Source organism: Schistocerca cancellata, chromosome 4 (genome assembly GCF_023864275.1).
Source record: "Schistocerca cancellata isolate TAMUIC-IGC-003103 chromosome 4, iqSchCanc2.1, whole genome shotgun sequence".
In the NCBI taxonomy this organism is placed as follows: Eukaryota; Metazoa; Arthropoda; class Insecta; order Orthoptera; family Acrididae; genus Schistocerca; species Schistocerca cancellata.
The window spans coordinates 829668439-829684301 of record NC_064629.1 but is presented as its reverse complement, the minus strand read 5'-3'; the positions used below and the strand labels follow the sequence as shown (position 1 = coordinate 829684301).

General features: G+C 42.9%; 1 protein-coding gene across 1 annotated transcript in view; it reads right to left on the bottom strand.

Moving 5' to 3' along the window:
- LOC126183572 (UNC93-like protein) overlaps positions 1–15077 on the bottom strand; it is a 430963-nt gene extending 415886 nt beyond the window's left edge. Inside the window, exon 1 of the mRNA XM_049925664.1 lies at positions 14926–15077. The gene's annotated coding sequence lies outside the window, so the exon portion shown is untranslated. The remainder of the gene's footprint in view (positions 1–14925) is intronic.
- Positions 15078–15863: the final 786 nt, after the last annotated feature.

Sequence of the window (15863 nt, the reverse complement as noted above, 5' to 3'; positions counted from 1 at the left end):
AAAGCAGCTGCTTGAATAGTGGAGCACTTGAGGAGCGCACTTGCGAAATCCGATCGCGTTCAAAAGCGGAGACACTTTCTTGACTCTCTCGACCGAGAGCTGGCTCAAATTCGAAGTAGAATGCTCTGAGATATTCAGTGATTCGTGGAACTTGTGTCGGAAAGACATATTAGATGCCATTGGAGGGAGAGTGTTCGTTGCAGTTCACAAAAATATGGTCTATTTAGGTCGAAGTTGAACGTGACAGCGAAGTTGTCTGGTCGCGTGTAACAGGCCTAGGTAAAACCAAATTAATTGTTGAATGTTTTTACCGGCCACCGGATTACACAGTGACAGTTCTAAAGTCATTCGAAGTCATGTTCAATTAGGTTTAGGTTAGGTTAGTGTTTAACGTCCCGTCGACAACGAGGTCATTAGAGATGGAGCGCAAGCTCGGGTTAGGGAAGGATTGGGAAGGAAATCGGCCGTGTCCTTTCAAAGGAACCATCCCGGCATTTGCCTGAAACGATTTAGGGAAATCACGGAAAACCTAAATCAGGATGGCTGGAGACGGGATTGAACCGTTGTCCTCCCGAATGCGAGTCCAGTGTGCTACCACTGCGCCACCTCGCTCGGTTCATGTTCAATAGCGCGTAAATATAGAGATAATGCAATACTTGTTGGAGGCGACTTTAACCTACCGAGTATAGACTGGGGACGCCTATGGATTCATTGCAGGATGGGCGCTCAACGGCGAGATTATCAGTGCCCTTACCCTCGTGAAAACAAACGAATGTGGATAAAATCTCTAAAATTTTTCCACACAGTTAGGAGGAAATCTAAAAAAGGACACCCATTGCTGGGGGTACAGGCAGTCTTGCGAGGTACTTTTGAACAAGTTTATCGAAAACGTGTCTTGCAGCTAGTTCGACAGCCCACACGCAATATAAATATCTTAGACATTGTTGCTACAGATAGGCCAGACCTTATCGAAAGTGTCACTATAGAGAAAGGGATTAGTGCTCACAATGCCATCTTACCGATCATGGTTACCAAAGGTAATATACCAGTCTGAAAGACTAGGAGGGTGTTTCTGCAAGAAAGAACAGATAAGCAGTTGTTACCATCTCACTTAGGCAATGAACTGATATCATTTAGTTCTAGTAAGATGGACGTAAAGGAATTATGGGCAAAGTTTAAACGGATTGTAAATCATACTATGGAGAATTATGTGCCGAGTAAGTGGATTAAGGACGGAAAAGAGCCACCATGGTTTTACAACGAAATTCGGAAAGTACTGAGGAAGCAAAGGCTGTTCCACTTTCGGTTCAGAAAATAGCGCACAAATGTCGACAGGCAAAAGTTAGAAGAAATTCTTGCGTCTTTAAGAAGAGCAATGTGCGAAGCACACAACTTCCACCGTTAACGAAAGATCTTGTCGAGAATCCGAGAAAAATCTAGTCATACACAAAACCACCAAGCGGGTCGAAGGCTGCTATGGAGTCACTCGTCGACGAGTCTGGGCTGGCAATAGATGATAGCAAAAGGGAATCTAAAGTTCGAAATTTATTTCACGTTTAAGACATCATTCACGCGCGCGAACCATACAAACATACTGTCGTTTGTCTGTTATACAGCCTCCCGCGTGGAGCACATACACGTAGAAATTGGCATCGGTGGCGTAGAGACGCAGCTGAAAGTGCTGCAATCAAATTAGTGACCAGGTCCAGATGGAATCCCAATTCGGTTTTACAGAGAGTGCTCTGCGGTATTTGCCCCTTACATGGCATTTATTACCAACCTCTCGCCCAGCGAAAAGTCGCAAGTGAATGGAAAAAAAGAGCAGTTTTCTCCTATATATAAAAAAATGGAAAAGAACCGACCCGCATAATTACAGACAAATATCCTTAAATCCGTTTGCTGAAGAATTTTTTAACACATTCTGAGTTCGAATTAAACAAATTTCTTTGGCATAGAAAAGCCTCCGTTCACTAACCAGCAGCGATTTTGTAAGCATCGATCGTGTGAAACTCAGCCCGCCCTTTGCTCACGTGATGTACTGCGAACAATGGATGAAGGGTAACAGGCAGATTACGTACTTCTAGATTTCCGGAAAGCTTTTGACACGGTGACTCACAGCAGACTGAAGATCCGAGTATACGGTTTAGGCTCCCAGATATGCGAGTGGCTCGAAGACCTTTTACATAACAGAACCCAGTACATGGTCCTCGACGGTGAGTATTCATCAGAGACAAGGGTATCGTCAGGTGTGCCACAGGGAAGTGCAATAGGACCGATTTTATTCTCTATATACATAAATGACCTGACGGACAGGGTGAACAGCAATTTATGGCAGTTTGCTGATGACGCTGTGGAGTACGGGAGTATAGGGAGTACAGGGAGCTGTCTTCGTTGAATGACTGTAGGAATATGCAAGATGACTTAGACAAAATTTTTACTTGGTGTGATGAATTGCACTTTGCTGTAAATATAGAAAACCGCAAGTTAATGCGGATGAATAAGAAAAACAATCGTGTAATGTTGGAATACAGCAGTAGTAGGGTAGCTTGACATAGTCACCTCGAATAAATATCTATGCGTAACGTTGCAAAGCGATATGAACTGGAACGAGTGGGAGAATTTTGGGAAAGTGTAGCTCATCCATAAAGAAGATGGTGTATAGATCGATAGAGCGACCCATTCTTGAATGCTGTTCGAGTGTTTGGGACCCCAAACAAGTCGGATTAAAAGAAAACGTCGAAGCAATTCAGAGGCGGGTTGCTAGATTTGTCACCAGCAGGTACGATCAGCGCACAAGTATTATGGAGATGCTTAGTGAACTCCAATGGGACACCCCGGAGACAAGACAGTGCTCATTCGGCAAGACAGCAGCTGAGGGTGACTGTAGAACGATTCTTTTGTCGTCAACGAACATGTCGCCTAAGGACAGTAACGTAAGATGCGGAAAACTAGATCTCGTGTGCAGACTGACAGGTGTGAATGTTACCTATCAGTTTAATAAGTCACGGTTGATCAGACTGGATGTAGGAGACATGTAGGAACACGCGCGACAATACTGACCGTACGACTTATCTTAGAAGATAGATTAAGGAAAACCAAAGCTACGTTGATAGCATTTGTAGACTTAGAGAAAGCTTTTGACAAAGTTCTCTTTGAAATGCTGAAGGTAGCAGGGGTAAAATACCGGGAGCGAAAGGCTCTTTACAACTTGTACAGAAACCAACGGCAGTTGCAAAAGTCGAGGGGCATGAAAGTGAAGCAGTGGTAGAGGAGGGAGTGAGACAGGCCTGTAACACATCCCCAATGTTATTGAATTTGCACATTGAACAAGCAGTAAAGGAACAAAGAACAAATTTAGAGTGAGAATTAAAGTTCAGGGAGAAGAAATAAAAACTAAGGTTTGCCGATGACATTGTAATTCTGTCAGACATAGCAAAGAACTTGGAATAGCAGTTGAACGGAAGGGATAGTACCTTGAAAGGAGGGTATAAGATGAACATTAAAAAAGCAAAATAAGGATAATGGAATGTAGTGGAATTAAACCAGATGATACTGAGGGAATTAGATTTGGAAACGACACACTTAAAGTAGTAGATGAGGTTTCCTATTTGGGCAGCAAAATACTTAACGCTAATCAAGAAATAGAGCATATAAATTGTAAACTGGCAGTGGCACCTAATATAGATTTAAGTGTCGGGAAGTTTTTTCTGAAAGCATTTGGTGTTTACCCATATATAGAAGTGAAGCACGGACGATAAAGCCGGCCGGGGTGACCAAGCGGTTCTAGGCTCTACAGTCTGGAGCCGCGCGACCGCTACGGTCGCAGGTTCGAATCCTGCCTCGGGCATGGATGTGTATGATGTCCTTAGGTTAATTAGGTTTAAGTAGTTCTAAGTTCTAGGGGACTGATGACCTCAGAAGTTAAGCCCCACAGTGCTCAGAGCCATTTGAACCAACGGACGATAAACAATTTAGACAATAAGAGAATAAAAGCTTTTGAAATGTGGTGCTACAGAAGAATGTTGAAGATTAGCTATGTAGATGACGTAACCAATTAGGAGGTACTGAATAGAATTCGGGAAACGTGAAATTTCCGACACAACTTGACTAAAAGAAGGGATCAGTTGATAGGACACTTTCCGAGACATCAACACATGACCAACTTAGTATTGGATCGGTGTGTGTGTGTGTGTGTGTGTGTGTGTGTGTGTGTGTGTGTGTGTTAGGAGGGATAAAAATCGTAGAGGAAGACTAAGAGATGAATACGGTAAGCAGATTCAGTGGGATGTAGTTTGTGGTAGTTATTCGGATTTGTAGTAGTTATTCGGAGTTGAAGCTTGCACAGGATAGAGTGGCATTGATAGTTGAATCAAACCAGTCTCCGGATTGAAGACCAGAACAACAACAACAACAACAACAACACAAGGAGGCTTTTAGACAGTCGTTCTTCCCTCGATCTGTTTGCGAGTGGAACAGGAGAGGTAATGAACAGCAGTGGTACAAGGTACCTACGCCATGCAGCATAGTATGTATGTAGGCGTAGATAACTTCATACAGGTACACACCGTTGGCGTGTATGTAAATCATTAGAGTTGCAATTTTCTGTGACAGATCGACCACCAGAGTTCATTAGTGTTGTTCCTGTTTATTATTCTTATCAGACCTGGTCAGGTATATAAAGGACATGAATAGCGTCAGACGTTGAGTGATCGCAGAGAAGGACAAGAAGATGATGCGTACTCGTGTGAGACAGCGTTATCAGCAGCTGAGAGGATTTGAAAACGACTTCATTGTAGCTCTCCATTTGGCTGACTGGTCAAATCTTGCAATATCTAGAGTTTTGGGGCATTCGGGTTCGACAGTGGCCCCGTGTGCACGGGATCGTGAAGTCAGGCATAATCGTCTTCAAGATTTCAGTCGACGATATTGACTACAACGAGGTAGAATAGCCATATTGTGCACCAAGCACATTGTAACCCTTTCACATCAGCGCCTGCAATCGGAGAACAAGAAATGGTCTTCCCGCATCATTGGTCGAAGACTAGCAGCAGCCGAAGTGGGGAATTACCGTCTCTTGCGTAGGCAGTCGTTAACACAACGCAAACGGCTATGTCCGGAGTGGTGCTATGACCGAGAAGCATGCACTACTGATGAAAGGCGTCACACTGTCTTCAGCAATGAATCGTGGTTCTGCACTATCCCATATGACATCCCATCAGAATTTAGCACAATTTTTGGCCCTTCAATAAAAGTCCTATTGTGCGCCGATGACATCTGCATGTACACGTTTTCTCTCAGATTGAGGATGACGCTAAGGTGGTTGGATCGAGCGGCGTACGTACTCTATTCGTAGACTTACAGAACTGGACTGAATCTGGCAGATGGTAAATCTTCGGCGGTTGTCTTTACCCAGCAGAGATGGACGGCAACAACGCCCTTGATGCGATTAAGTCCTTTTACTATTACAGTAAGCAGCTATCTGTCGACAGACTGAAATGGGCAAGCTATGTGGGATATTTGATTTCCAAGGCTGGTCGATCACTCAATATCCTACGATCGGTATCTCGCGTATGATGTTACAGTCCTACTCATTCTTTACAATGGCATGATTCGGTCTATACTGAATTATTGGCGACATCTCTGCAAGGCAAGATCGATACTCTGCAGTACAGTGCCATACGCACCTGTCTTGGGGCAATGAATTCTACACCTGTGAATGCGCTTTTGGTGGAAGCAAGGGAGATGCCTCTTCAATTCCTGACGACTATCTTGGCTCAGAAATTCATCCTTCGTAGAGCAGCACAAACAGTTCATCCTCTTCTGCAAAATGTTAACTTCTTCATTGAGGACAACTGGTACGACGATAGGGTTCAAAGGAGGAGGGTACCCCTCCTAGCTCAAAGCTTCAGACAGCAAAGATATTTGATACCCCTCGTCGTGAAAGACTCTCTGCCTCCTGCATTTAGTGTGGAATATGAGTTATTCAACTATCAGCCCACAGTCTTCTATCAGCTCAAAGGATCGAATTTAACTTTCACCACTTCTACTGGCGCTTTCCATTTGATTGCATCAGCGTGTCTCTCATCGGTGAAAATATTCACTGACGGCTCCAAAACAAGAGAGGACACCGGCTTTTCATACTTCGGCGGAGATCCGTTATACTGGGCTATGTTTACGCTAGCGACTGAAACCAGCATAGCATCTTCACTGGCGAAGTCCTTACAATTAAGGAAGATCCTCAATATGCGACAAATCAGTTCAAAACATCCTTATTGCCTCAGATTATCGCGAAATATGGGAGAGAGTGTCACAGATATGATACAGGATTTGGGTGTAAATCATTAAAAGAAAGGCGTTTTTCGTTGCGACGGAATCTTTTCACGTAATTCCAATCACCAACTTTCTCCGCCGAATGCGAAAATATTTTGTTGACACGAACGATCACCACGATAAAATAAGGGAAATCAGAGCTCGCACGGAAAGATATACGTGTTCATTCTTTCCGTGCACTATACGAGATGGGAATAATAGAGAATTGTGAATGTGGTTCAGTGAACCCTCTCCCAAGCACTTAAATGTGATTTGCAGAGTATCCGTGTATATGTAGATGTAGATTTGAGGAACGCACTGAAAAACCTGGAAAAGCAGCAGTGGGGCTCCAACAAAAATTGGTTCAGATGGCTCTAAGCACTATGGGACTTTACATCTGAGGTCATCAGTCCCCTAGACTTAGAACTACTTAAACCTAACTAACCTAAGGACATCACACACTCCATGCCCAAGGCAGGATTCGAACCTGCGACCGTAGCAGCAGCGTGGTTCCGGACTGAAGCGCCTAGAACCGCCACAGCAGCCGGCGGGGTTCCAACACCACTGGCCATGTACTCGATGTAATAAAGTTTCTCTATAAGTGTGAAAGTCATCATAAACGTGTCCATTTATTATGGATCAAGGGACACTCACGTAACGAGGTGGAGGACAACCTGGCAAAAGTGTGACTGATGGCCAGCCTTATTACAGCTGCCTTCGACATACTGATTTTGTTGCTGGCGTGAAGAAAAAGGTTGTCAAGAATGGTCACATACGTGGGAGATCTCACAATAGTCCAAAGGAAGACACTACGCCGTATACAGCCGAGTATTCCATGAAAAACTTGATTTTCACAAATCAAGCTATCTAGACGTCATACCACAACCATAACGCGCAACCGCATGATCACGGCTGTTACTCTTTACATCTTTATAGGATGAGAGTTCAGCCATCTCCATACTGCGAAGACCACCCAACTGAAACTGCAGACCTTAACCATATGCTACAAGAATGTTCACGCTATGAGAGACAACGCCGCAGGTTTCTTAAGGCCATGGTGAGAGCAAGAATTCCTCAAGCTAAATCTGTGACGGAGCTGTTTTAACAGCCGACCACAACGGACTATGTCAGTGGTGCACAGTTTCTCCAAGAAGCATATGAGTCAGACTCAGAAGTTCCAGAGTAAGAAGTTGTGATAGGTGAACTGTTTTGAATGCGTGAATGTACACAATGTATCATGAAGTTTACCTGGAATTACTGTAATTTCTAATGTTTATGCTATATATGTGATATAGTATACCTGATCTATAATTACTCACTTCTCTGGCTAAATGGTTAATGCCAAAGGCCAATAAATTATATGCAAAAAATATCCCATATGACTATGGTCAGCGAGTATCATGGTGACCTGAAGATGTGTCCCAATCTTCCAATGTTTTGGACAGGCACATCATTTTAACCTTGGCGACATGGGGAGGAAAGCCATCGGGTATGACTTCGGGCTACAACTGGCAGTAATCAAGAGAACTGACGGCACAGCGGTACGTCACAGACATCCTGCATTCACAGTGTTACCTCTCGTGCGATAGTATCATGGTATCGCTCTCCAACAGGATAATGCTCGTCCACGCAAAGCACGTCTCTCTGTAAACTGTCTGCGTGATGATGATGAACTCACGCTGTCCGCAAGACCTCCAGATACAACACGCAGCACAGACGTCAACTACAATCCGTGGCAGTATCCAGGATATCGGTCAGAGTACCTGATGGCTCAACACAAAAGTTTTGTCTCAAGTACAGATAGTGTTGAGGATCAGTGGACAAAGTTCAAAACCATCGTACAATATGTGTTAGCTGAGTAGGTGCCAAGCAAGATCGTAAGAGATGGAAAAGAGCCACCGTGGTACAACAACCGAGTTAGAAAACTGCTGCGGAAGCAAAGGGAAATTCACAGCAAACATAAACATAGCCAAAGCCTTGCAGACAAACAAAAATTACGCCAAGCGAAATTTAGTGTGACGAGGGCTATGCGAGAGGTGTTCAATGAATTCTAAAGTAAAGTTCTATGTACTGACTTGGCAGAAAATCCTAAGAAATTTTGGTCTTATGTCAAAGCGGTAGGTGGATCAAAACAAAATGTCCAGACACTCTGTGACCAAAATGGTACTAAAACAGAGGATGACAGACTAAAGACCGAAATACTAAATGTCTTTTTCCAAAGCTGTTTCACAGGAAGACTGCACTGTAGTTCCTTCTCTAGATTGTCGCACAGATGACAAAATGGTGCCCCCCTTCTTGCAGCGGTGTTCCGTAGGTCTCTAGAAGAGCGTAGCGTTCAAAAGGATTGGAAAAGGGCACAGGTCATCCCAGTTTTCCGGAAGGGACGTCGAACAGATGTGCAGAACTATAGACCTATATATCTAACGTCGATCAGTTGTAGAATTTTGGAACACGTATTATGTTTGAGTATAATGACTTTTCTGGAGACTAGAAATCTACTCTGTAGGAATCAGCATGGGCTTCGAAAAAGACAATCGTGTGAAACCCAGCTCCCGCTATTCGTCCACGAGACTCAGAGGGCCATAGACACGGGTCCCCAGGTAGATGCCGTGTTTCTTGACTTCCGCAAGACGTTCGATACAGTTCCCCACAGTCGTTTAACGAACAAAGAAAGAGCATACGGACTATCAGACCAATTATGTGATTGGATTGAAGAATTCCTAGATAACAGAACGCAGCATGTCATTCTCAATGGAGAGAAGTCTTCCGAAGAAAGAGTGATTTCAGGTGTGCCGCAGGGGAGCGACGTAGGACCGTTGCTATTCACAATATACATAAATGACCTGGTGGATGACATCGGAAGTTCACTGAGGCTTTTTGCGGATGATGCTGTGGTATATCGAGAGGTTGTAACAATGGAAAATTGTACTGAAATGCAGGAGGATCTGCAGCGAATTGACGCATGGTGCAGGGAATGGCAATTGAATCTCAATGTAGACAAGTGTAATGTGCTGCGAATACACAGAAAGAAAGATCCTTTATCGTTTAGCTACAATATAGCAGGTCAGCAACTGGAATCAGTTAATTCCATAAATTATCTGGGAGTACGCATTAGGAGTGATTTAAAATGGAATGATCATATAAAGTTGATCGTCGGTAAAGCAGATGCCAGACAGATTCATTGGAAGAATCCTAAGGAGATGCAATCCGAAAACAAATGAAGAAGGTTACAGTACGCTTGTTTGCCCACTGCTTGAATACTGCTCAGCAGTGTGGGATCCGTACCAGATAGGGTTGATAGAAGAGAGAGAGAAGATCCAACGGAGAGCAGCGCGCTTCGTTACAGGATCATTTAGTAATCGCGAAAGCGTTACGGAGATGATAGGTAAACTCCAGTGGAATACTGTGCAAGAGGGATGCTCCGTAGCTCGGTGTGGGCTTTTGTTGAAGTTTCGAAAACATACCTTCATCGAGGAGTCAAGCAGTATATTGCTCCCTCCTACGTATATCTCGCGAAGGGACCATAAGGATAAAGTCAGAGAGATTAGAGCCCACACAGAGGCGTACCGACAATCCTTCTTTCCACGAACGATACGAGACTGGAATAGAAGGAAGAACCTATAGAGGTATTCAAGGCACCCTCCGCCACACACCGTCAGGTGGCTTGCGGAGTATGGATGTAGATGTAGATGTAGATACAGGAGTTGTGGGACAGCTTACCACCGGAAAGGATAAAAAACCTTCCCAACAGAATAATAGCATGCATCCTAGCTAGAAGGTGTGCAAAAACATCGTACTGATAAGTGGGATCATGTTGCCTAGTTTTTTTTTTTTACTATTTTTTAATCGCCGAAATGACGTCACGTACACCCATGAAGTTTCATTTCGTTCCTTCCTACGCTTCTGGGTGCTCCACTGTTTTTTTATCAGACAGCGTACATGCTTGAAGACATTCAGAATCGATATTTGCTTCTGTGTAATAGACAAAAGTAGTAGTCTCCTGAGATACAATATCAGTAACGACGGGAGCCCACTAGAACTTTTGATTTCTTGAATACGAAGTGTGTTAGGCCACTCCTCGTTTAATTTAGCGGAAATACCCCACAACATTTTCCGCCTCTAGGAAAGAACAGATGCTGCTTCCTTGTTTTCGCGGCGCCCGATTCCTTTTAGATTTTCCAACTGCTTCGCACTTGCGAACTGAGAGCGAGGGGATGCCTGAGCGGCAGTTATCTCCACGAAGTGACAAGACCGGTACAGAGCCAGCAGTAATCGCGGCTAAAGACTAGCGGCCTTGCGCGTCGCACGAACAGCTGCCACTGACTCAAAGCCAGAGATCAGGCGTTTACGACTTCACTAAATGAGGACGCTTGTTCAGAGCCCTGTGTCTCCTGATAAATCACTGCAGCAAGAACGTGTTCTACTTACAAAATTACTAAAGTACTGTCTCAATCGTATATGTCACGATTTTACAGCACTAGTCTTCTAACTTAGTAAATAATAATAAGTAATTGTGTAAATATGTTGCAGTGAACTATGCTTTTTTGTAGATGAAAGGTATATTAAATAAGGTTTCCGTTTAATTTCAAGGTCATTAACTGGAGCAGACTGTGAGCGGTTCCTCCTGTATTCTAACATAATAGGCTGATAACTTCTATTAGAACTTGGCTTTAACCTACTTTTTTTTTCTTTCTGCTAATATGCTATACCGCAGGTCTTATGCGACATGCCTCATTTTCATCGAAGAGTTTATCGTATCTACATGTTTCGGCAGCATATAATAGAAAGGATGGAAACACCTTCGACGTTGGAAATATGAGTTACGGTTTTGAAAGATCACCTGATATTAACATCGGAATAAATACTAGAGTAAAAGTAAGGTCGATTGTCATAATGTCTTTCTGGATGTATTGATGGTCCGTCTATTATGATTTTCTCAAACGATTCTTAAATAATAACAAAAAAGTTTCACCTTAAAAATGACCTCTGATTACACCAGATACAAGAGCGGAAACTTCAGATTACCGTGAAAATTAATCGGAAAACCATAACGTGACGAAACATCGGAAAAGCACAACGTGACGAAACACCCCTAGAACGTGGTATGTAAGGAACGAGATTACTACTACTACTACTACTACTACTACTACTACTACTACTACTACTATTATTATTATTATTTTATTATTATTATTATTATTATTATTATTCTGTGTTATTGTTTATCCCACTTCTGAACGAAACTTTTTTGCGTTGCAGGAATATTTATTAAATTTCCCCTTTTTCTAAGACGTTACCCTACCGGATATATAACGTACCACGTTAGCCCATCGGATTTTGAAAGGTAAATAAGTTGACGATGCGATACTTCGTATTGAATAATATTTTATCACTATTATTTCCTGTCTACAGTCGTTTTCAAAGGATTTTATCCAGATATAAATGAGTAGCCTTGTCTGCATGTCCTCCGATGTCGCCGTCCTGCGGACATCGTCGACTGGAGAATGGTTTCGTCTACACTTGGTATCCGAACGCTGTTCACTGTTGTCATGAAATCACATTTGTATCGACTTTGTCAGTAAAGATTTAATAACTACTTATCTTGAACTGATACTGTCTCTTCTCACTGATTGTCAACCGTCTAAAATGTGTTTGCAAATACACAAAGTCTTCTCAAGGGTTAGTATTCGTCCTCGCTTAGTTCACGTACAGTCATTCTCTTATGAACGCATTTAATACAGGAAAACGTGTGACTGATGCATTTAGTTGTGGATCAAAGCGTCAGCTACTTCCTCTTATTAAATTTCCTGTGAAGTGCTTTTTGGTACATACTCTATAGTGAAACAGCAGTTCCTGATCTCCTCGGTCCTCTAACATCAAACCGAACGTTTTCTGAAAGTGTCTAAATATCTGTGTCAACTGCACGCAGGGTTTACTATTAAAACTTGCTCTAGGACCGGAAAAATATTAAAAGCTTATCATTCAGACAATACCTTAGTGCATTGAACACCTGATAACTGCCAATGTTTTGAGAACAGCTGTTTGTACCTCAATTCTTAACCGCAGCCGGTATTATTTATCGTTGTAATGATTATTAGCTACGTAGTTTCATCATGGCTGAAAGTCCACGTGTTGCCTTTTCACGGATGGCGTATTTTTCTTTTGTCACTAACACAGCATTATTCAGTAGTTTTAGTTCAGTATTCGTCTTGGCACACAGAAAGAAGACGTAGGTGAACTGTTGTGACAATGCTAACACGGTGCAGCGGTTCTGAGATACGCAGTATCGGAAAGTCGTAGAAACAGGTTGCCAGTCCTGTCCATATGATTACGTCATGCTGGTCAAGCTATTGTAAAGTTTCACAACGTTAGACAGTCTTTATAAAACCGTAAAAAGTTGGTCACGTAATAGTTATTTTGCTTGTGCTCAGAAAATACATTTCTTAATCAACACGGATATTCTTGTAAACTGCAAAAGGATAAAGTAACTGACAGAATAATAACAGACGCAACGTCCATATAACACAATACCAACATGTATGCCAAACGGTCTGACCTGGATGTCAACTGGGAAACTTTTAAACAGGAACTGATCGAAATGAACATAGTGCAGCTAAAGATACTGATGGAGCTTAACACAAAACACGTTTCACGTAGAATTAAATGTCTCGCAAGGGAAAAGGTAAGCTTGTTCTAGTATGAAGAACAACATAGATCTTCGGAATATAGGTACTCAATGGAGTAGAAAATCAATATTTTATAACATAGGTGGCGTCATTCGAAACGGAGCACAAGCATAATTAGGCGACAGTCGTAGAGGAAATAAATTGTAACTTTGTTCAAAGAACTATCCCAGCATTCATGTGAACTGAGTCATGCAGTCGATGAAAAACTTAAACCAAGACATCTCGACTGGTATCTGATCCCAGTCGTAGCATTAATTAAATATTGTAGGAGATTCCTGACAGCAAAATGCTAACGGATACTTCCACTCCAGACAGAGAGCGCCGCCTGGCAGATAAAAACTTTATGCTAGGCTGGTGTTCCGGCAGCAGATCAAGCTTGAAGTGGGCCGTCTGGCCTACTCGAGTGGCAGCGACCCATGAATGGCGAACAGCCACGTTCGAGTCCCTTTCCTTGTCGATCGGTCACATTTCGAGTGTACAGCCGCAGAAACCGCGTTTCTTCAACTGACATTTCGGTCGGATTCCTTTCTCTCATCTTCCGAATGAGCTGACTCACTGATGCCACAACGACCGCTCCCGTTCAGTTTGTCAGCTCACTCTGATCGTGTCCGCAATGTATACGGCTGAAATGTCAGTTGAATTTCTGCGGCATCACGCCGGAAATCTAATGCATCAATCAATAAGCCGCGAAAATATGAAGATACACACCATTACAGTTTGATCCGTAACATGTTTTTTCACTTATTCTTTCAGCAGCTTTTATTATAAAGACTGTTGCATTTGCTTAATTATTGTGGCGATATTTACTATTTGTCCCTCTTTCCTCGTGATTGGAGGGTTCCGTTAAGGAATTATGACAATGCTGTCTTATTTTAGTATCAATAACGTTTATTGCGATTTTTCTAATTTGTGCAGCAAAGTAGCTCTCGACGGCCGAGGTAAACAGGACGAAAGATGGAGTCTGGCAGTAGTAAGAAAAGCTTTCCCCGAAAAATAGAAATACGTTAACAACACATACAACTCCAACTGTTAGAAGACAGTCTGATAATTTTTGTCTGACTTGTAACATTGTACGGAAGTGGCCTGCAAACTGTGCAGTCAAGAACGGAATAGCAGGTTTTAAAATGTGGTATTACTGAAGAATACCGAACATTAGATGAGTCTCTCGGGTAACTTTAGAGGAGGTACTGAACCGAAATGGGGAGAAAAATTTATTACACAACATGACTAGAAGACGGGATCGGTTAATAGAATACATCGTGAGGAATCAAGGAGCAGTTAATTTGACGATGGCGAGAAGAGTGGTACGTTAAGATTTTAGGAGGCCACAGCTTGTTCGCAGTACGCAGGTTCAAGTGGATGTAGTCTGCCGTAGTTATACATATACGAAGGGATTTGCATAGGCTAAACTAACGTGAAGAGTTGCACCAAACAAGTAGACAACAACAACAAGACTTGAAAATCAAATGGATGCAGATGTCAGCGAATACGTAGTGTCTGAAACTTTCATACGATAACAACAATGTTCTGAAACATTCTGAAAATTACAAACTGTGATTCGCAATTACTGCCGATAGAAGTTTTACAGAGTGGCTTACATTAAAATACGTTTTAAAATTGCAGTAATTATCGTTTTTCAAAATTTTCAGGTGGTGTATTACTCATTCTCAAGATCAGTGTGTAAGCGTGTGTGCTGAATGTTTGATATTCCCGTACTGTATAGAAATATTTAATCGCATCTCTAGATGTTTCCGTTTTTTTCGGAAGGCGTAATCCTCATACAGTACACACACTGAAGTTCAGATCGAGAAAAAGATTGTCATACTAATACCAGAAAAACGTCCTCTCTGCAACTCTGGCGCGCATCACTAGACAGACATATGGTATAATCTAATGTGTATCAGTTATGAAAAGTCACAGAAACACTCACCAACTGTGAGTATTCGTTTGTTGTTCCAATACTCGGTCAAGATGCGCGACAGTTGTTACTTGTGCTCGGGACTCAGGGGGGCGTACCATCTGTCGGAGGAGACGGTGTTCAGCCAGGCGCGTGAGATGTACTCACCAGCAGCAGGAACTGAGCCCAACTGTGACTGGCGCAGCGCAAGCGCGGGCCCACTGACCTTCGCGGGCCTCGTCCTCCTTCTCCACACGAGGAAACGCCACCTGCCGCACGTTTCACGAAGGACGCGCCGGCGCTCATCGCTGTTACCAGCATCTATCTGCCTTACAAGAGGAATACGCTATATACCTAAACAGAACGGAATTCTCATTCGTCGCTTCAGTCTGCATATACAGGGTGGTCCATTGATCGCGACCGGGCCAAATATCTCACGAAATAAGCGTCAAACGAAAAAACTACAAAGAACGAAACTTGTCTAGCTTGAAGGGGGAAACCAGATGGCTCTATGGTTGGCCCGCTAGATGGCGCTGCCATTGGTCAAACGGATAACAACCGCGTTGTTGTTTTTTTATATAAATAGGAACCCCCATTTTTTATTACATATTCGTGTAGTACATAAAGAAATATGAATGTTTTAGTTGGACCACTTTTTGTGATAGATGGCGCTGTAATAGTCACAAACGTATAAGTACGTGGTATCACGGAATATTCCGCCAGTGCGCCGGCCGCGGTGGTCTCGCTGTTCTAGGCGCTCAGTCCGGAACCGCGCGGCTGCTACGGTCGCAGGTTCGAATCCTGCCTCGAGCATGGATGTGTGTGATGTCCTTAGGTTAGTTAGGTTTAAGTACTTCTAAGTTCTAGGGGACTGATGACCTAATATGTTAAGTCCCATAGTGCTCAGAGCCATTTGAACCATTTTGAATCCGCCAGTGCGGACGGTATTTGCATTGTGATGCATTACCCTT